Below are 20,442 nucleotides of genomic sequence, written 5' to 3'. Positions count from 1 at the left end.
CTTTTCAGGGGACTTATGTAACCCCTCTTCATCAATAACGTGGCCACAATACGAGATCTGCTTCTGGAAAAACTCGCATTTGTGGCGATTAGCTTGGAGCCCATATTCCTTCAATCTAGTGAGCACCTGCTCCAGGTTGGCAAGGTGAGCACTGTCATTTTCGCCCGTGACCAGGATGTCGTCCAAATAACACTGGGTCCCTGGAATCCCTTGCAGGGTTTGTTCCATTGCCCTTTGCCAAATAGCCGGAGCTGATGCTACCCCGAACACCAGCCCGTTGTATTGGTAGAGACCTTTATGAATGAGTGTTGATCGTGAGGTATTGTTTTGAGGCTTCTTCTACCTCCATTTGCAGGTACGCCTGGGCCAGATCAATCTTAGTGAAGCGTTTCCCTCCAGATAGCGAGGCGAAAATATCTTCAATCTGCGGAAGCGGATATTGTACCGTGTGAAGGACTGGGTTCACTGTTACCTTAAAGTCCCCACTGATGCAAACTTTCTTTGGTTCCCCAGGTGTATTACTCAACAACCTCTTCATTACAGGAACGATGGGTGTGGCCCACTCGCTCCAGTCCACTTTGGACAGTACTCCTGAACGTTCCAAACCTTCCAGCTCTGCTTCGACGGCTGGGCGGATCGCATAAGGCACCGGTCTGGCCTTAAAAAACTTTGGGCTTGCATTTTCCTCTATTTTGATCATTGCTGTTATGCCTTTTGGTGTACCAAGTCCCTCCTGGAACACTTCTTGTGCGTCAGTTAGCATTTTTGACAGTCGTCCAGATGTGGCGTCGTCATCCTTTTTGGCATCTAGTCAGTGCTTGTATGGAATGCCAATCTAGCTGTATCTTCCGGATCCATTCACGTCCTAGTAGTGGTGGTCCTCCATCTGGCAATACATATAGGTCCATTTTTGGTGTTTCCTTACCGTTATATACAACGTTCACCCTTATTTTTCCTTTGGGGTAGACTTTTTGCCCTCTGTACATCTTCAAGACAATCTCTGTATCTCTCAAGGGTATATGTGAGAATAGCCACTTGTAGTCCCTTTGGTTTATGACTGTTAGGGCTGGTCCTGTGTCCAATTCCATTTTCACTTGGACTCCAGCTATCTTGAACATGACCCAGATAGTTTGATGATCATCCGTTTGGATCACCTTATGTAGTTTCAGACAACCCAGCTCCTTGCTTCCGGAGTCTGTATCACTTTTCTGTTCGTCTGAACTACTCTCTGTCACCTTATGTACCTTCTTGTACTTCTCCTGTGGAGATTTCTGCTGCTGGTTTTCTTTCCCGACCTGCAGACTCTTGCTATGTGTCCGACTTTGCCACACTGTCTGCACACTTTGTCCTTAAACCAGCAATCATTATGGTCGTGTGTTGTTCTGCCGCAGCGATAACACTTCACTGTTCCGTATGACATTTCATTTGTGCCATATTCTTGCGGTCTCCGTTGTATCTCTGCAGCGCCCTGTGCGGCTGCTTCGTGTGATACTGCTATGCTGAAAGCCTTTTCCAGCGTAAGGTCCTTTTCAGATAAAAGCCGTTTCTGGGTTCCTTCACTTTGAAGCCCACACACAAACTTGTTCCTTAAGGTATCTGCCAGTCCCGCTCCAAACTGGCAGTGTTTCGATAGCTTACGCAGTTCCGTTACTCAGCATTACTTTCATCTTTATGCTGGATCCTTTTGTGAAACTTAAATCTTTCTGCTATCAGCAGCGGCGTGGGGTTTAAGTGGTTCTGTAGGGTTGACACTATGTTTCCAAAATCCTTGTCCACTGGCTTCTCTGGGGTTACTAGGTTTTGCAGTAAGCCATACGTTTTTGCACCCATGGAATTCAACAATACCAGCGCTTTCCTCTCATCTGGCACTTCATTCGCCTTGCAGTACACTTCACAGCGTTCGACATATGTCGTCCAATCTTCGACTTCATTGTCGAACGCTGTGATACTGCCACTCTTCGGCATCCCTGGGTGTGGTTAGACTGGCTCAAAATAGCATTTTCCCGCGCTTCCCTTCTTCTCCGCTGCGGCTCAAAATGGTGTTTTCCCGCGCTCTCCCTTCTTCTCCGCTGCGGCTCAAAATGGCATTTTCCCCCGTCTCCCTTCTTCTCCGCTGCGGCTGCTCGGCCCTTGAACACCAGCTGCGCGTTTCCCTTTCTTCCCCGCTGACGCTGCTTGTCCCTTGAACACTGGCTGCGCTCTGCGCATTTTCTTTCGCGCCTCTCTCTCTTCTCCAGTCGACATCGCTCAGTCCTGAACACCGGCTGCGCCCTGTGCGCTCTACCCTCTCTCTTCTCCCGTCGACGCTGCTCGGCCTTTTCTGTGCCGTTGGTCGGCTCTAGCCGCCGCTGTCCGGGAAGGGTCTGCGCCGTACCTGTTGCCAGCCCGTTTCGCTGGACCACCGTGACTGGAGAACCAAGCCCAGCTCTCAACAGCCTCCCCTGCGATGCTCAATCTCTGCTGGATGACTGGGCGGTTGCTCATGGTCGACGCCCGTGCTTCTGGCCTGAACTTTCTTCCACTGTTCTCCAGGAGCGAATCCCTGGGCGGTAATGCAGAGTTGCAGGTAGGTTCGAATCTGCCTCGTCGCCACTGTCAGATCCGTGTATTTTTGATGTTGTGTGTCCTTCAATAACTAGACACGAGACTGCAGGAACAATCAACAGGTATTTACTGGATGAGGGTTACTCTAAAACTAAACGTACAGATCCCTACTCAGGGTTTATATACAGGTGTGGTCACTGCCGGTACTACAGTATGCAGGAGCTGTAAAAAGTAGTTCTCCCCTTAATAACGGTACATACACTACAAGTTGAGAACTTTTTTCACAGAGGGTGGGGGTCTGGAACTCATTGCCTGAAAGGGTGGTAGAGGCAGAAACTCTCATCACATTTAAAAATGCTTGGATATGCACTTGAAGTGCCTCATTCTACAAGACTACGGATCAAGAGCTGAAAAGTGGAATTCGGCTGGATGGGTCGAATGGCCTCCTTCTGTGCCCTAAGTTTCTATGAATGATGAGTGTGTGTGTGTGCGCGCGCACTAAATGACTGGACATACCTCAAGCAGCGCCTGGCAGAGAACAGCACCGCCCGGAACTTTTCGACAGGCAGTAGAAGTGGAGGGAAGGAGTTGCGTGTGAGACGAGAAGTGGCGGAGAGGTGAGAGTCCGGGTCTGGGGGGTCGTTGTGTGTCCGGGGCCGGCTCTGGCTCTCTTGGGTCAGTGTTGTTCGGGGTGTCGGGAGCTGCCGTGTGTCCGGGGCCGGCTCTGGCTCTTTTGGGTCAGTGTTGCTCGGGATGGCCGGCTCTGGCTGTGGCTCTCTTGGGTCAGTGTTGCTCGAGATGTCTGGGGCCGGCTCTGGCTGTGGCTCTCTTGGGTCAGTGTTGCTCGGGATGTCCGGGGCCGGCTTTGGCTCTATGGGGCCGGGTTGTTTGAACGTTGACTAAGCCCGAGCTTGGGGCTGGCTTCTTTCCCCGGGTCAATTTGCCTCTTGCGGCCGGGGCTGCCACTGTCGCCGCAGGGAGACAGTCCGCATCCGACTCAAGCCCTTGGGTTCAATGTGAGGACGGGCTTTCTCTGTAATTTATTCATGGCGGTGCGAGTTAATCCCGTGGGTTTAATATTCGCCGCCAAACCGACTGTAAAATCTAGTAAGACCATCGATACCCAGCAGCAGATCAGCGGCCGTTAATGTTCTCACTGCCTTGTATTCATCAGGATTCGTGACATTCATTGCCCAGGGAAAAGGGATGGATTGTGGGGAGGGGGGCTTGTCTTAATCCCCGAGACTCTCTTCTATGGCCACGCCCAATGTGATAGAAAGACTTGCAGTGATATAGCGCCTTTCATGACCCCAATACGTCCCAAAGCGCTTTACAGCCAATGAAGTACTTTTAAAGTGTCGTCACTGTTGTAATGTAGAAAACGCGTCAGCCAATTTGCACACAGCTAGGTCCCACAAACAGCAATGAGAAAAATGACCAGCTCGTCTGTGTTCGGTGGTGGTTCAGGGATAAATATTGCCCAGGACACTGAAACTCCCCTGCTCTTCTTTGAATAGGGGGAGTCTAGGACAAGAGGACCTAACCTTAAAATCAGAGCCAGGCCATTCAGGAGAGAAGTGAGGAAACACTTCTTCATGCAAAGGTGGGTCGAAGTGTGGAACTCCCTCCCACAAAAAGCAGTAGATGCTAGCTCAGTTGATAATTTTAAATCTGAGATTGATAGATTTTTGCTAGACAAGGGTGTAAAAGGATATGGAGTTAAGATACAGATCAGCCATGATTGCATTGAATGGTGGAACTAGCTTAAGGGTTTGAATGGCCAACTCATGTTCCGAGTGCCATGGTATCTTTTACATCCACATGAAAAGGCACATTGGACCTCCTCAGTACTGCACTGAAGTGTCAACTGACATTGTGTGCTCAAATCTGGAGTGGGGCCTGAACCCAGGTTCTTCTAACTCGGAGGCAAGAGTGCTACCACTGAGCCAAGTCTGACACCAGATAGGACAAGAGGATCCTACAGTTTCCTTTTACATAGATCATGAAGGTAACACTTCATTTTGTTTGATAAATTTATATAAATTTATCGGGAAAATTGGATGCCTATTTTAAGCAGAAGATGTCCAGTGGGGAAAGAGCAGGGCAGTGGTATGAACTTTGAATTGCTCTAACAAAGAGCAGACACAGACACAATGGGCTGAATGGCCTCGTATGTTGTAAACTCTTTGAAGCTGTAGTTTTTTTCATTGGTTTTAAGATGCTGTCTGGCTGCTGTATTTATTTAATGTTGTTCCATGGTTCTTCAAAATAACTGATGAGCTATTTGAAAAGTGAAGCAACACATTTCATAGGTTACTGATACATACAGTTCTGTGCCCATAAGACAGTCGCTGTTCGGCAGTGACAGAGGGGTTCTGAGGGTACATTTGGGTGTATTATAACAAACAGCATCTTGTTATCTTAGGTTTTGTAATTTCTAGTGTGTGGCTAAGTAAATTGATAAAGGCTGTGTCACGTGGTAGTGGTTCTCTTCTTGGGGGGCTGTTAGAACATAAAAACATGAACATAAAAAATAGGAGCAGGAGTGGACCATTTGGCCCTTGAGTCTGCTCCACCATTCAATAAGATCATGGCTGATCTTCTACCTCAACTCCACTTTTTCCAGCACTATCCCCATATCCCTTGATTCCCTTAATATCCAAAAATCTATCGATCTCTGTCTTGAATATACTCAACGACTGAGTCTCCACAGCCCTCTGGGGTAGAGAATTCCAAAGAGTCACCACCCCTCTGAGTGAAGAAATTTCTCCTCATCTCAGTCCTAAATGGCCAACCCCTTATTCTGAGACTGTGACCTCTGGTTCTAGACACCCCAGCCAGGGGAAATATCCTCCCTGCATCTATCCTGTCATGCCCTGTAAGAATTTTGTATGTTTCAATGAGATCACCTCTCATTCTTCTAAACTCTAGAGAATATAGGCCTAATCTACTCAATCTGTCCTCATAGGACAATCCCCCCATCCCAGGAATCAGTCTGGTGAACCTTCGTTGCACTCCCTTTAAGACAAGTATATCCTTCCTGAGGTAAGGAGACCAAAACTGTACACAATACTCCAGGTGTGGTCTCACCAGGGCCCTATATAATTGCAGTAAGATGTCTTTACTCTTATACTCAAATCCTCTTGTAATCAAGCCCAACATACCATTTGCTTTCCTAATTGCTTGCTGTACTTGTATGTTAACTTTCAGTGATTCGTGTACCAGGACACCCAGGTCCCTCTGAACACCAACAGTTCCCGATCACCATTTAAAAAATACTCTGCTTTTCTATTTTTCCTATCAGAGTGGATAACTTCACATTTCTCCACGTTATATTCCATTTGCTATGTTCTCACAACTTACATTCCCACCCAGCTTTGTATCATCAGCAAACTTGGATATATTACATTTGGTCCCCTCATCCACATCATTGATATAGATTGTGAATAGCTGAGGCCCAAGCACTGATCCTTGCGGTACCCCACTAGTTACAGCCTGCCAACCCGAAAATGATCAGTTTATTCCTACTCTCTGTTTTCTGCCTGTTAACCAATCCTCAATCCATGCTAGTATATTACCCCCAATCCCATAAGCCCTAATTTTGTTTAATGACCTCTTGTGTGGCACCTTATCGAATGCCTTCTGAAAATCCACTGGTTCCCCCTTATCTATTCTGCTAGTTACAACCTCAAAAAACTCAACAGATTCGTCAAACACGATTTCCCTTTCATAAATCCGTGTTGACTCTGCCCAATCCTATTATTATTTTCTAAGTGCCCTGTTACCACGTTCCTAATAATAGATTGTAACATTTTCCCTACTACTGATGTCAGGCTAACTGGTCTGTAGTTCCCCATTTTCTCTCTCCTTAAGTAGTGGGGTTACATTTGCTACCTTCCAATCCATGGGAACCGTTCTCGAATCTATGGAATTTTGTAAGATGACAACCAATGCATCCACTATCTCTATAGCCACCTCTTTCAAAACCCGAGGATGTAGGCCATCAGGTCCAGGGGATTTATTGGCTTTCAGTCCCATTAATTTCTCCAGTACTTTTTTTTTTAACTACAGTAATACTAATTTATTTCAGTTCCCCATTCTTGCTAGACCCTTGGTTCTCCACTAGGAAGGAAGAAATTGAGACATCTAGGAAAAGAATTTCAGGAAATGAAAAAACTAAAATTAATCTAAATTGTGTCTCCTGATGCTGGAGCACCAGGGTGTTTGGATACCTGCTCCTAGGCCTCTGCCTATACCTCTAGCTGTCTTAGGCACTCCTGGGTGGCTGGGATTACTGGCCCATGATTCCCCCACCCTCCCCCTAACAGTTGGTCATCTGAAATTAGAAGCTCCCGGTATTGGGAGTTGTGGCCACCAAACTGCTTCAAAGCCTTGCATATTGGAGTTCCACGGCACTGACAATCTTGTGTGTACAATCTGAGTAGCAATGGCATAAGTGTTGTTGAATTGTGTAATTAAATAGCCAAAAAGCATGATGCTTGTATCAGGATTTAGCCCTTAATGAGTTAATAGTGGTGCATATGAATTCTAGTCTTTTGAGCCAGGCAAATGTGCAATGAGACAAACCATCGCCTCCTCCCATGGCGATGACCGCAAACTAAAATGGGATAAGAAAATTCAGAAAGTTATTTTTACCTGGCTAATAATTTCTAGACAAAATAATTTGTATTGTTTACTACTGTGATTATTGATGTATTGTGATATTTATTGATGTTTGAAGGTTTCAAGGTACAATGGATTTTTCTTAAAAGCATGCTTCATGAGGACTTCAGTCGGTTGCTGCAGTGTGTGTATATATGAGTTCAGTATAGAACGATCACTATCTCTAGAGCTGAGTGTGCAGTGGCTAAAAGTTAGGTTTAATTCATTCAAGAGTCACAGCCCAGCTTCTCAATGACTTTTGGGAAGTACAGGTATTTTCAAGTACTTCCTCTTACTGCAAGGGAGAAAATTGGATGAACCATCAGCTTGGGGTGATTTTTCTGCACCTCCTTGTTGTAAGTTCTGGAGTGAGGCTTAATGGTAACAGCTCTCTTGCTTCTTTCCCCTTATCTAGACCTATACAATGCTGGGAATCCACATGTAGTAAATAGTAGAAAATCATAAATTGTGGGGAATAAAAATACATTGGTTAAATTGCCTAAACATTTTCAGAAGTCTGAAGCTTCCCATATCTGACTTGACTTGCATTAATTCAATTTGGTATGTGAGATAAAGGATGAGAACAATGTTGTCACGCAGATTTCAGTGACCCGGTATTGGTACAGTTTCGGTACTCTGTCCAGTTCAATTGCTGAGTTCTGTAATTAATCCCTTTCAAACATAGATTTTGTCTGGAGAGAGCATTTTGAGTTTTATACTGCAACACTGGGTGGAAATACTAATACTGTAGCTGCAGTTCTGTCACCGCCGGTGATGATGGAAGCAGTTTGAGGTAATGAATTAAGATAATCAAAAAGCATTAAAGACTATTGATGTCACTAATTTTACACTGCAGTTCAAATCAAATCAAATCAACTTTTATTGTCATTGTTAGTGCACAAGTGCAGTACAACGAAATGTAGGCTTGCGGCTCCCGAGAGTGTACATTTAGATTAAGACATTTAAACATTCAACATACATTTGGCTTGTAATACATTAACATAAACATAACCATAATAAAGTGCATTGGCAGATGTGCAGGCTTTAGAGTTTATTTGTGGAGTTCAGTAGGATGACAGCCCTGGGAAAGAAGCTGTTCCTAAATCTGGTCGTACGGGTGCGAATGCATCTGTAGCATCTCCCAGATGGCAGGAGGGCGAACAGACTGTGGCTGGGGTGGGTAGGGTCTTTGATGATGGATCGTGACCTCCGTAAACAGCGTTTCTGGTATATGTGCTCTATGGTCGGTAGCCGGGTGCCGGTAATGCGTTGGGCAGTTTTGACTACCCGCTGCAGGGCTTTCCGGTCATAGTAGCTACAGCTGCCATACCATACTGTGATACAGTTTGTCAGGATGCTCTCTATTGTGCAGCGGTAAAAGTTAGAGAGGACCAGGGGTGACAGGTTACATCCCTTCAGCCTCCTTAGGAAATATAGGCGCTGCTGGGCTGCCTTCACCAGAGAGGTGGTGTTGAGGGACCAGGAGAGGTCTTCCGTGATGTGGACTCCGAGGAACTTAAAGCTGTCCACCCTTTCCACCACAGCCCCATTGATGTGGATGGGGGTGTGACTTCCACCTTTAGACTTCCTGAAGTCCACAATGATTTCTTTGGTTTTCTTGATGTTCAGGGCCAGGTTGTTATCGGCGCACCACTTCACGAGATGCTGGACCTCCTCCCTGTAGGCTGACTCATCGTTGTTGGTAATCTGGCCTACTACCGCGGTATCATCCGCAAACTTGATGATGGTGTTGGAACCATGAACAGCCACACAGTCGTGGGTGAAGAGGGAGTAGAGGAGGGGGCTCAGCACACATCCTTGTGGGGCCCCCGTGTTCAGGGTCAGGGCGGGGGGAGGTGTGGTTACCTAATTTGACAGACTGGGGTCTGTTAGGAAATCCAGGGTCCAGTTGCAGAGGGAAGTGTTCAGGCCAAGAGTTTGGAGTTTGGTGGCCAGCTTGTTGGGGACGATAGTGTTGAATGCTGAGCTGTAGTCTATGAACAGCATTCTGATGTAGGTCTCTTTACCATCTAAGTGATTCAGTGCCGAGTGTAGAGCAGTTGTGATTGCATCCTCCGTTGATCTGTTTGCACGATAGGCAAACTGGTGTTGGTCAAGAGAGGCGGGAACACTGGCTTTGATGTGAGCCAGGACCAGTCTCTCTCAACACTTCATTATGATGGGTGTGAGTGCGACAGGTCGATAGTCGTTCAGGCACGTCACAGCCGTTTGTTTTGGCACAGGAATAATGGTAGCGGTCTTGAAGCATGTAGGGACTACTGCCTGGGCCAATGACAGATTGAAGATGGCGGTGAAGACATCAGCCAGCTGATCAGCACATTCCTTGAGTACCCGTCCAGGGATGCTATCCGGTCCAGCAGCCTTTCGTGTGTTCATTCCGCGTAGAACACCCCTTTACGTCGGAGGTCGACAGAGTGAGCACCTGGTCTTCCGGGGGTGGCGAGGCTTTGGTAGCCGGCTCCCTGTTGTCCCTGTCGAAGTGAGCGTAGAAGTTGTTAAGCTCCTCCGGAAGGGAGGCATCGCTAACCGGGGGGCTGGTGTTTTTGCCCTTGTAGTCAGTGATGGACTGGATGCCTTGCCACATGCGCCGGGGGTCCGAGTTGTTGTGGAAATGATCCTCTATCCGCAGTGTCTGTTTCCTTTTGGCAGTCCTGATACCCTTTTTTAGGTTGGTCCCAGCTGCACTGTAAGCCGCCGCGTCGCCAGATTTAAATGCTGCGTCGCGTGCTTTCAACAGCGAGCGGACCTCTCCGTTCATCCAGTTATATCACACAGTAATTTAGATTTTGTTTCTAATTGGGACAATTCCCTGAAGTTAGATTTGAAGTACCACAGTGACAGCTTAACTTAAACATGGATATGTTTCCACCTAAGAATAATCACAGAATCACAGAAACCCCACAGTGCAGATAGAGGCCATTTCGGCCCATCGAGCCTGCACCGACACATATCCCACCCGATCCCCGTAACCCCTACACCAACACATATCCCACCCTATCCCCGTAACCCCACATATTTTAATCCCCCTAACACTAAGGGTCAATTTATTATGTGTAGAATAGGAATTTCTCTTTGCAAACTTTAGTCAGTATATTAACAGCACAGCTTGTCTTCTCTGTACAAAGCGATCTCTTATCTCGAGTGCAGACAATGACTAATTTGTGATGTAGATGTAAACCTCTCCATGAAGAGAGCCTGTCCTAAAAGTGGTGTTAATCACAGCAGGTTGTCGTGTGTCTGACATTCATCACCTGGTTAAAAATGTTACTACTTCAACATGTCTGAATACAGCCGTTTGTGTAAAGTCGCAGTTATTACACTGACGATTTGATTATTGTTTATTTTCTGATACAATCCCACCCAATCATTTCGAAAGGTATCCTCTTTTGATTTCTAATGGTTTGGTGATTGCTTGACCGAGGGGGTGACCCCCCTCCCTTAAGTGGCTGTTCTTCATGTGTGAGCCTGTAGAGTGAGTGCCGGTCTATTCGGGCAGGGGACAGGGGATCGCAGCTCAGCCCATTTCTGTTTTCGTGTTTCTTGAATCAGAAGGTTGTGCGCTTTCGGATGAGACGTTAAATGAGACGTCTGCCCTCTCTGGTGGACGCAAAACACCCCACAATACTATTCAAAGAAAAGCAGGGGAGCTGACCTGATGTCTTGGCCAATATTTTTCTTTCAACCAACATTATTAAAGCAGATTAAGCGGCTGTTTATCTCATTGCTATTTGTGGGACCTTGCTGTCTGCAAATTGTCCTATTGTATAAAAATCGTACTGCTGGCCCGGTAGGGAGTAAGATCGGTCAGAGAGATCATAGATGAAGTAAAACGCCACTTGACATGGTACCATATTGTTTCCCTACTTTGCCACAGTGACTGCTCTTCAGAAACAGATCATTGGCTATGAAGTGCTTTAGACCTTTTTTGATTGGCCTGCAGGGGTGATACTAAGTGTCCCCAGTGTCAGCAAACAGAAACATAAAATCAATATGGCAAGTGCCCATTAATATAATAAATAAGCAATAGGTCAAAATAAATAAACGTGCACAATAGAGCAAGAGAAAAACAAATCAACAATTAAATTATAATATTATTGCTGGTATCTGAAATGTACTCCACACGCTGCGCTGCCTACAGGTCGCAGAAGGCGTCAAGTGTACCAGTGGACACTACATGCTCCCTCTCCAAGGCCACCCAGGCAATGACCAGGCCACGGAAGAGAAGCCAAGAGCCAGAGCGACCCCTCCATGTGAACCTATAAATTGCCATTTTGACAAGGTCTGAAGTGCGTTGGGATTTTTACTAATGCTTTGGAGATTGAGTTTTGCACCTTTCCATTATTCTGTTTAAAGAAAAAATGTAAATGATTATTATTTTATATATTTTTCCTCTACCCATATATTTAATTTTGAACCCGTGCATTTTGAAAGCGGAGCATACACATGGTATGCCGATTAGAGGTAGATTTCTGGTATGTAGCAGTACTGTGGAGGGGGAATGGGGTTTATCTGCGCTTGGGGAGAGTAACTTCTGCGATAAATGCCACAGTTGTTTCTGTAATATACACGGCTCTTGTGTAGATGTATCAATTGTGTGTTGTGCAGGAATGATTGTTTGTGATTTTAAACTGCTGTTTTCCACAGGGCTTGTTGTGTACTTCACCTATTCGAAGAGCTGATTCTTCAATTAATGACTAGGCAGTGAGTACAACGTTCTGAATATTAAAATACATTGTTCCATTGAACGTAGTTACTGGATGTTCTGTCTCCAGGGAATATGAAAATGGAAATTTCAAGTGGTTTTTAAAACACGCAAAGGAGTATGGTACCATTTCACGTTTAATAATACTTGGATCCAGTTCTGCACACAGCCTTTTTAGTTTAATGTAAAATTGATGTCTTCTTGTAATCTCAGAGTGGGTTTAAGCCCCACCTCAGGACTTGAGCACGTAATCTTCAGTGCAGTACTGAGAAAGTGCTGCATTGTGGCAGGTTCCGTCTTTTGCTTGAGATACTGTCAAGGCACCATCTGTTCATGTGGCTGTTGAAGATCCCATAACACTATTGAAAGAAGAGCAAGGAGTTCTCCTGGTGTTCTGGGCAAATTCCTCCCTGAACCAACACCATTTCAAAAAGATTAACTGGTCATTTGTCTCTTGCTTTTTGGTGGACCTGCTGTATGCACTTGGTTTTCGAGTTTTCCTAAATAACAACAGTGACTCGCTTCAAAATAATTCATTGGGTATGACGTACTTTGAGATGTGAAAAGGTACAGTATAAATGCAAGTTCTTTTACTTCTATCCTTTAAGAGCAGAGAAGGTTAAGGGGAGATTTAATAGAGATGTTCCAAATCATGAAGGGTTTTGATAGAGTAAATAAGGAGAACTAGTTTCCACTGGCAGGAGGGTCGGTAACCAAAGAACACAGATTTAAGGCAATTGGCAAAAGAACCAGAGGCGACAAGAAGAGAATTTTTTAATGCCGTGACTTATTATGGTCTGCAATACACTGCTTGAAAGGGTGGTGGAAGTGGATTCAGTAATCACTTTCAAAAGGGAATTGGATAAATACTTGAAGGGGAAGAATTTGCAGGGCTATGGGGAAAGAACGGGGGAGTGGGACTAATTGGATACCTCTTTCAAAGAGCCGGCACAGGCACGGTGAGTTGAATGGCCTCCTTCTGTGCTGCAGCATTCTATGATCCTAACCTGCCCAGATATATATATATATCTCCTACTCATTGCTGTAGATACACAGCATTTTAGATTGAAGCAATATTGTTCAAAGGCATTTAAAACCTAAAAACTAGCTAGGTGATAGTCCTGAGGGAATGATGAACCATCGGAAATGCTGCCTTTCGGATGAGATGCTGGTTATGGTAGTGAATGGCTGAGCCATGCAGACCATGACGGTTTGAAGTTTCCCCCTTGGTCTGTGCTGTCAGTGGCTCTCAGCTGGGGCAACAGTAGTGAGTGCTACGATTTGCCTCGGTGCCCATTGGTTAGGAAGGGGAAAATCGCCCAGGCTCCCTGATTCTGACCCCCAACCTGCTGAACTGTACATGTCTGGATACTGGATGAGGACAGGTTTGATTTAGTTGCTGTGCTAAATACCCTCCTGACACGTCCTTGCAAGGCTCGCACGTGAAGAATAGCCATTTGGGCAAAATAGCAGAGGTATCAGGTGGCCCGTGAGACACTACCCCCTCCCCCCCCCCCCCCCCCCCCCCCCCTCCCAATACAAAGAAGTCAGTGCCTTCACAAGAGAAGGGGAGAAAATTGGTGGAGAGGGGAAAAAATAATCTTGAGAATGTAGATGTGTAAATAGTAATACACAAAATGTAATTTGAAAGTTAATTATTTAAAAAAGTTGTGGAGCTTGATGTTTAAGCATAGAGTGTGACTGCTGTACAGTGATAGACAGTAAGATTTTCATGTCATAACAACAGAAAATGCTAGAATCTCTCAGCAGGTCAGGCAGCATCGTGGAGAGAGAAACAGAGTTAACTTTTCAGGTCGATGACCCTTCGCCAGACCATGACGGTTCGAAGTTTCACCCTTGGTCTGTGCTGTCAGTGAATCTCAGCTGGGGCAACAGTTGCAGTTCTGATGAAGGGTCATCGACCCGAAACATTAACTCGGTTTCTCTCTCCACGATGCTGCCTGACCTGTTGAGTGTTTCCAGCATTTTTTTGTTTCAGATTTTCAGCATCCGCAGTATTTTGCTATAAGATTTTCATGTCATTGCTTTCAATTAGAATTAAAAAATATTGATTCTTTATTTCAGCTGCCCAGCTGAATCTCTGGTCCCAGGCAACAAAATTATTCGTATGAACAGATCTTGCCTACATTATTTACACTATCGTGCAACAATCATCTCAGCGTCCACCATCCGCTGATAGATTATAGTACAGGAAACTTCGCGATATCCGGCACCGACGGGACCGAACTGATGCCGATCTATCAAAACTTCTGGATAGACCAGCGCTAATGTTGAAGGATATGGAGGTTTTCATCTCCGTATCTGACAACAAACACTGTTGCTTAGCAACAGCTTGTAAACACTCGGCCCATACCTTGGAAGCGTCTCTGAAGCTGTTGCTAAGCTACAGAGACGCTTTCCAGAGCCTGACTGGTTTTAAAAAAATTAAAAAAATGCTAGGAGAAGAAAAAAAACCTAACCAAAACGGCTGCTGATTTCTGCCGTTAGATCGAGGTTTCCGGACATACAACCTCCAGATAAACCAAAGTTTCCTGTAACAAGTGCCTCACCTATTTAAACCTTGCAGTAACACCACCATATTCGATCAGTCCATCATCCACATTGGATACACTGCAAGTTATGTCATTATTACTGCACAATACTTGCTGTAATTGCAGGGTGCCTCAGGTTTTTATGCTGCTAAAAATGAGTTGAAACTATATCGGGTTGGATGACGATATCACTGTGATAGTATAGAATTTGTAGTAGTCTAGTTCATCCACCAGGTGGCGCTAGATTATTGGTCTTTTAATAAGTCTTGCCACACTTTGCAACTTTTAAAAATGCTGATTTCCTCCAACCAAATTTATATGCAGTGATCTCTGTAGCCAAGAGGCAATGATGGTCAGTGAATTGATTAAAAAAAAAAAATCATTCATGGGATGTGGGCGTCGCTGGCAAGGCGAGCATTTATTGCCCATCCCTAGTTGCCCTCGAAGATGGTGGTGAGCCGCCTTCTTGAACCGCTGCAGTCCATGTGGTGAAGGTATGCCCACAGTGCTGTTAGGGAGGGAGTTCCAGGATTTTGACCCAGTGACGATGAAGGATTGGCGATATATTTCCACGTCAGGATGGTGTGTAACTTGGAGGTGGTGGTGTTCCCATGCGCCTGCTGCCCTTGTCCTTCTAAGTGGTTTGGGAGGTGCTGCCGAAGAAGCCTTGGCAAGTTGCTGCAGTACAGCTTGTAGATGGTACACATTGCAGCCACGGTACGCCGGTGGTGGATGGGGTGCCAATCAAGCGGGCTGCTTTGTCCTGGATGATGTCGAGCTTCTGAGTGTTGTTGGAGCTGCACTCATCCAGGCAAGTGGAGAGTATTCCATCACACTCCTTACTTGTGCCTTGTAGATGGTGGAAAGGCTTTGGGGAGCCATTGCTTCTCTTTAACTTTTGTTTCCATTATGGCACTGGCATTGAGCATTGTGGTCCTGTTGTGTTCTTTCACTTTATTTGGGTAGTCAATCAAATATATTTGAAAATCTCTAAATAAAATATCACTTTTGAGATGACTGTGTGCATTTGGAGGTCAAGAAGTGTTTAGTGTGGTGGGTTACTTACGACTATCCTTTTTGTTTGAGGCAATAAAACTGTTGAGGAATGAAACATATTCCCACTGATGACAGAGAATAGATGGGATTAAAGCTCAAGGAAGATTTTGATGGTGTGAAAAATTGTTTTGGAAGAAATCTTAGTGTTAGGGGGATTAAATACGTGGGGTTACGGGGATAGGGTGGGATATGTGTTGGTGTAGGGGTTACGGGGATCGGGTGGGATATGTGTCGGTGCAGGCTCGATGGGCCGAAATGGCCTCTATCTGCATTGTGGGGTTTCTGTGATTCTGTGACATGCCATAATTCAGCTGTAACTGATCATTCTGTGATATAATTAAGAACAGAAAGAATGTTGGAAAAAGCTCCACCTAGACCTTGCTTCACTGAGCATGTTCGACCTTGAACTCATTGCTGATTTTGAAAATGTATCTTTTTCGCCCCCAATCTCATAAAAGCCTAAAAAAGTTAAGAATTAAAAAAGATTGTTTGATCTATTGAGCTTGTTCCTCCAGTACTCGGCTCACCCAGGCCAGCAGCCAACTGCACTTGGGTCACAGCCTGGGCGGGAGTTCAAACTGGATACTAACTGGATACTCACTTCCCTCCTTATCCCCACTTTCATCGTCTATGTTGCAGGCGCTCTCCATTCCCACCTTCCCAAGTACTGTAGGTCTTTAAAGAGGTGAGGCAGGTATTGAGTATACGCGTGAGCAAAGATATCTGAAAGCCACACAGACACGTTGGAGACATACAAAAGAGAAGCGAGTGGAGGATAGGGTCGAAGAGTGCAACAGAGATGAGCGAGTCAGACAAACACTGCAGTGAGAGAGGGTTTGTGACAACCATACAGACAGCGTGGAAGAGTGGACAGAGGAAGTGACACAAGAAGAATTCGTGTAGAAAAGAAGTGAGATGACAGTCTCGAGAAAGGGATTTTTTTTTCTGTGGGCAATGCCGGTGGAGATAAACAAGATTATAATATACTCAGCGACCTCCCATGGGCTTCCACATTGGCAAGTCAAGACCAAATGTATTTTTCAGATGCAGCAGGATTAGATGTCTGGGAATAATTGGACCAGGGCATGCAGACAGAATTCAGTCCCCAATTTAAAGTTATTGGGCCAGATATTCCGATCCGTACGGGTGGGTACGCGCTGTGTACTCACCCGTAGGGACATCAGAAATGTCGGTTTCAGGCATGCACTGCACATGCGCTGGAAACCGGCATTTCCGATCTGTCAAGAAAGCTCTTGACAGATCCTCCGGCTGTCCTGGAGAAGGGCTTCTGCGGGTGGAGAGTTCCGCTTTTGGGAGACCCTTCGTCCGCAGAAAACACTTAAAATTCTTGTGCCTGGTAAAAGAAGGCGTAAGGCCTGCTGTTACCGGGATAAGAGTTGAAAAAAGTTATAAAAAAAAAAAAAAATTCCCACTGATTTATCATTTAAAAATACTTTTTAAAAAAAAAAGTAAGTTTATTTTTAGCCCCATTAAAAACTTTAATTATTTTTTTCAAAACTTAAATTTTTGTTTAAAATAGTTAATGTAATTTCAAGTCATTTTAAAAATGTGATTTAAAAAAAAAAAAAAATGTATTTGAAGTTTTACCATGTTTTGGGGGTGATCGCCATTCATATATTTGACAGGTCTTCCTGTCAAATGTATGATGGGAGATTCCCTTCTGTGATTGGCTCCCCATGGCCCACGTGATCCCAGGAACGCTGCGAACTACCTGCGCCCCTGGGATACGTGGGCCCTGCACACCGGCAGTTTGGAGAGGCCCAGCAGCGGAACTGTGCTCCTCCAGGGAGCCCTCGGGTAAGGGTGCAGATTTTTCCAGATTGCAGCCCTCCGCCCATGGGAGGCCTGCGATCGGAATATTTGGGCCATACATTTTGTCATTTTAAAATTTCCATTATAAATCCCCATGGTGGCATTTATGGCGCAAATTAAAGGGCAGGTGCTGGGTGGCCATTTTTTTGGGGCCGCCTGCCAGCACCTGCCCCCCCCCCCCCCCCCCCCCTCGCCGCCTTGGGCGGGATGCCGTCTGCGATCACTCAGCCCGGTACTCCTCTTGCGTGCCAGGCTCTTTTGCCGGTTCCCCGATGGGCCAGCAGGGCCCTGGTGCACGTTGCGCTGGACCCCCCTCCTTTAATCAGGGGAGGGAGGCCTGCAGTACCGCGGTGCTACGTGCCAACACATGGCGCTGCTGCACGTAGCGCCGCGATATTGAATGGGAGCGCCCCAAGAGGGTGGGGGAGCGTTTCCAGTAGCGCCCCGCCTCCTGCTTGGGGTGCCAGCATTCAATTTTGGGTGTGCTGGGATGCCCCAGCGATGTTATTGCCCCAAAGGGGGCACGAGCCAATTTTCCCCCCAAGATTTTTAATATAGATTGTGTGTTACTCGATATAACATTCTTGTTAACTTGTTTGACATAGCTGTGCGATGGTAGATTTGCATGTGTATATAAATGCATTCTGTCTAGTGCACCTTTTTTCCGACACACTTTAGACGTGCACTTTGCTGGTCAGGCTGCGACCTGATTGGCTCAAATTTCATATTTGACAAATCACAACTGAACAGCTAGGCAAAATATCCATCACGCACAAGGAAAGTAATTAGAGAAACTACGAAGAGCCTAAGAAAACAAGTTAAGCACGTACAGGTAGCAAAATCTACCAATAAGGGCAGCACGGTGGCATAGTGGTTAGCACTGTTGCCTCTCAGCGCCAGGGACCCGGGTTCAAATCCGGCCTCGGACGACTGTCTGTGTGGAGTTTGCACATTCTCCCCGTGTTTGCGTGGGTTTCCTCCGGGTGCTCCGGTTTCCTCCCACAGTCCAAAGATGTGCGGGTTAGGTTGATTGGCTATGATAAATTGACCCTTAGTGTTAGGGGGATTAAATACGTGGGGTTACGGGGATAGGGTGGGATATGTGTTGGTGTAGGGGTTACGGGGATCGGGTGGGATAATGTGTCAGTGCAGGCTCGATGGGCCGAAATGGCCTCTATCTGCACTGTGGGGTTTCTGTGATTTCTGTGTGAAAGGAAAAGACAAAGGAAGCCAATCAAATTGCTTGTTATTTTTAAGGTGCAATCTTATCTTATGTTTTCCACTAAGAATCATAGAAAGTTACAGCACGGAAGGAGGCCATTTCGCCCCATTGTGTCCGCGCCGACCAACAAAGAGCTATCCAGCCTAATCCCACTTCCCAGCTCTTGGTCCGTAGCCCTGCAGGTTAGAGCATCCCAAGTGCACATCCAAGTACTTTTTAAATGTGGTTAGGGTTCCTGCCTCTACCACCCTTTCAGGCAGTGAGTTCCAGACCCCCACAACCCTCTCTGGGTGAAGAAATTTCCCCTCAAATCCCCTCTAAACCTTCCACCAATTACTTTAAATCTGTGCCCCCTGGTTTTTGACCCCTCTGCTAAGGGAAATAGGTCCTCTCTATCCACTTTATCTGGGCCCCTCATATAATTTTATACACCTCAATAAGGTCTCCCCTCAGCCTCCTCTGTTCCAAGGAAAACAAACCCAGCCTTTCCAGTCTTTCCTCATAGCCAAGATTCTCGACTCCTGGCAACATCCTTGTAAATCTCCTCTGTACCCTCTCTAGTGCACTCACATCTTTCCTGTAATGTGGTGACCAGAACTACACGTAGTACTTTAGCTGAGGCCTAACTAGTGTTTTATACAGTTGAAGCATAACCCCCCTGCTCTTGTATTCTGTGGCACGGCTAATAAAGGCAAGCATTCCGTATGCCTTCTTAACCGCCTTATCTACCTGGCCTGCTACCTTCAGGGATCTGTGGACATGCACTCCAAGGTCCCTTTGTTCCTCTACACTACTCAGTGTCTTACCATTTAATGTGTATTCCCTTTCCTTGTTAGCCCTCCCCAAATGCATTACCTCACACTTCTCTGGATTGAATTCCATTTGGCACTGTTCTGCCCACCTGACCAATTTATTGATATCTTCCTGCAGTCTGCAGCTTCCTTCTTCAGTATCAACCACACAGCCGATTTTAGTATCATCTGCAAACTTCTTAATCATACCCCCTATATTCAAGTCTAGATCATTGATATATACCACAAAATGCAAGGGACCTAGTACTGAGCCCTGCGGAACCCCACTGGAAACAACCTTCCAGTCACACAAACACCCATCAACCATTACCCCCTGCTTCCTGCCTCCGAGCCAGTTTTGAATCCAACTTGACACTTTACCCTGGATCCCATGGGCTTTTAACTCTGTGACCAGTCTGTCATGTGGAACCTTATCAAAAGCCTTGCTAACTTTACCTTTGGTTTACACTAACTACCATTAGCTCATCATTTCACAGATTTGAATCAGCTGATGAAAGTTTCATAATGGGTCTCTGGCCAGAATAAAAGATGTCTTGTCTTTTTACATGTACAGAAAGGTAAACCTAGATAAATCTATCTGTTTGACTACTATCAGAAGGTCAGAACTACACAAATAACAAAAAAACTATCTTAATGACGATGCCAATTATTTCATGATCTCATGGTGTCAACTTTTGTCTGATTATGCTCCTGTGAAGTGCCTTGGGATGGTTTACTATGTTAAAGGTGCTATATATAGCAACTTTCATGTAAGGTGATGTTTCATAAGGAAAACTGATGTTGTAATTAGGAGGGGTAATCAAAAGATTGGTTTTGGGAGGTGGAGAGAATTCCAATTTACAAAAAATGTACTGACCCCAATTGACCTGAACAATTTACAAACAGTTACAATTGCCTAGATTCCTAAAGAAAGTAGTTGAGCAGTGCCCGTAATAGAGGCTTGGGTAGCAGCTAAACATCTCAGCCTTGCTCAAAACACCTGACTAGCTATGAGCAATGGCACAGGGGATCCATTAGTGAAGTTTGCATCTGGATACT

At 45.6% G+C, this 20,442-nt stretch overlaps 1 protein-coding gene across 9 annotated transcripts in view; it reads left to right on the top strand.

Annotated features, from left to right (window-relative positions):
• The first annotated feature begins 3,038 nt into the window (after positions 1-3,038).
• psme3ip1 (proteasome activator subunit 3 interacting protein 1) overlaps positions 3,039-20,442 on the top strand; it is a 138,602-nt gene continuing 121,198 nt past the window's right edge. The window contains exons 1-2 of one of the 9 annotated variants that reach the window (XM_085991247.1): positions 3,039-3,161; positions 11,872-11,928. The gene's annotated coding sequence lies outside the window, so the exon portion shown is untranslated. Of the gene's footprint in view, positions 3,162-3,200; positions 3,220-3,254; positions 3,282-4,067; positions 4,148-11,871; positions 11,929-20,442 lie in introns of those variants that run through there. The other 8 variants (XM_085991236.1, XM_085991239.1, XM_085991238.1 and 5 more) reach the window with 8 other exon arrangements.

This window comes from Somniosus microcephalus, chromosome 6, assembly GCF_052327205.1.
Source record: "Somniosus microcephalus isolate GS21.2 chromosome 6, FLI_Smic_1.0, whole genome shotgun sequence".
In the NCBI taxonomy this organism is placed as follows: Eukaryota; Metazoa; Chordata; class Chondrichthyes; order Squaliformes; family Somniosidae; genus Somniosus; species Somniosus microcephalus.
The sequence above is the reverse complement of the archived record's forward strand: the minus strand, read 5'-3'. Positions and strand labels throughout refer to the sequence as shown.